Source organism: Patiria miniata, unplaced genomic scaffold, assembly GCF_015706575.1.
Source record: "Patiria miniata isolate m_02_andy unplaced genomic scaffold, ASM1570657v1 HiC_scaffold_1, whole genome shotgun sequence".
Classification (NCBI taxonomy): Eukaryota; Metazoa; Echinodermata; class Asteroidea; order Valvatida; family Asterinidae; genus Patiria; species Patiria miniata.
The window spans coordinates 4,327,029-4,329,443 of NW_024037047.1; positions in this window are offsets into that span (position 1 = coordinate 4,327,029).

Below are 2,415 nucleotides of genomic sequence, written 5' to 3' on the forward strand. Positions count from 1 at the left end.
CAACGCGCAACGCGCGTAATTAATAAGCAGCGCAGTGTATATGACGCTTATTTATAATTATGGAACACAGTGTATATGATATAGTTTGTATGCAACGCAGTGTTCATGAAATTAAAGGTTACGTTTTTACGGATTGGACACGTGGCCGTTCTAGACCAATGAAATGACAGTATCCAAGCACATGATATAACAAATGGCGCTATCCGGTTCGTTAGTAAAAACGTCATACCCGCGCGCGCACTACTGATTACTAGCGCCCATTGGATAAACGCTCGGGGTGCGTTAGCTTCCGGTTCCATTCTTGCTTTGCTACATTGTGTGAAGAATACATGGTTGACTTGAGATGACGTCACACTAACGAACCGGAAAACAAAGATAAACGCGCCATTCCTGCAGCACGCACGTATACAAAGGATGAACGCTGATAGTTCGCGGACAGCGTGCGCGTTTCATCTGACCTGTGCGTCAAGTTTGCTTGAAGATAAATTCGTTATGTGTTTTTGTATAGTTGTATATCTGTAACATATTTGAGGTAAATCTTTTCTGTACAACTTTGACGAAAATAGTTTAGCATATCACGTTAAACATATTAAGATCATTCAAAACTAAAGTAAATATAGCTTAAATAATGGTAGGAGTACAAAATTCAACCGTCTATTCACTTCTTTACTTCAGTATAAGAAAGTGCTGAGTAAAATGTGTACATGCCGCATTTGAGAAAATTAAAGTTTCTAACTTTGTTTTATTTGCAAGAATGAGATTGTAAATCAAAAAGTCTTTTAAAAGATGCATATGTTTCCGTACTGTAACGTTTTTCTCCCAGATTCGCAAAATCTGATGGTAGACAAAAGTCTGGAAACTCTCTTTCCTGTCTTTGCCAGTACTAGTTGTTTCAACCAAAAACATTTTTTTTCTCCAAATATAACACAGGGAAGTTAAGTTAAAAACAAACACTTATTTTGACTCTCAATTTAAGTACAGAAATATAATCACAACAACGACAATGTATTAATGTAAATTCATTTAGCGTTAACATAGGTCCTGTCACGATGGAGACAGGCACTCTAACTTTTTTGGTTAGCTCTAATCTCAGTTTAATCCAGTCAGTAAGCAGTGTTGGCAACAGCTATATTTCATTTTTCATAGAATACCAAGGCACAGTTTGCCTTTTCTCTAAACTACTCGAAAGTACGTTTCCCTTTAAAATGTTTTTTAACCCGTAAAATTCACCCATTCAGATTTCACAATAATATTTTCAGCTGATAATTTAGGTTTCCCATAATTATCGAGCGACCCATTTTATTAGCTTGAAGTCTAAATGCATTTGAACATGTGTGCTATTTATCGATCATTAGGCTAGTGAGTGCATGGAGCTAGATTTGTATTAAATGGTTAGTGTGTTTTCGTACTTTTGGTCAAGTTTTAGGAAATTTAATTTGGGTTCCCAACTTTCTCTTCGTCGAAAACATTTTCTTTTCTTAAAATTGCCGAACAGTACTTCCTTTTGGTAAGAAATTTTAACTGTCACCAACTGAAGTTTTCAAATATCCCTCAGAACGAGTTGACACACGCGCTGACTAAGCTGTCGTTTCGAGGGGGGGGGGGTGGAGTAAGAAAGCGCATGCGCGCTAACCTTATATACAAACTTTCGCTCGCTGTTTCGTTTGCATTGTTGCGAACAGAATACTTATATATTATTTTTTACATGTCACGTACGAAGAGCGTGTAGGCCTATAGTTGCTCTTTTTTTGGCCTACTTGTGGGTACCCTGATGCTCATGCAGGAGATTGTGGGTTGTATTCCCGCTCGGCCAAACATCCATGCAGAACAATTTACTTATTTTTTACTTACACTGGTATTTATATATTTATTCATAAAAAAGGCAAATAATATTTTGGCTGACGCTGCCACGGAACACGAACCCGCCTCATATTTTCCTGCCACGGGTCGTCTTTTCCCTGGCCATGCAGACTCGATCGAACCCGCGACCATCCTCACAATTCCGCACCGCACTCCATCATGTAAATATCTGCGCCCTAATTACATTCCAGCAATCAAGCTATATTTTACCAGGGTACTTTAATATTCTTGGGTCTTTTTTTTCATTCCCCCTGTCCATAACAGACTAGGTTTACTTCTTTGAGTCTAGGTTTACTTCTTTGAGTTGTTAAGTTGAAATGAGGGCATAGTGCCCGGCATTTTGTCCGTACTGTTTTCAGATATAATGATTAAAAAAAATGTAATAGCTTTTCATGGCCTTTCGTTGACCTCACATTGCTTGTCGTAAAAATAAATTAAGCAAATGTAGAAAGTGAAATTGCATGACGCGATCTTTGTTTTGTTAAATCAAGCAAGCTGACTAATTACGATTACATATGAATTGCTGTTTCCTTGTGCGAGTTAACACACCCAACA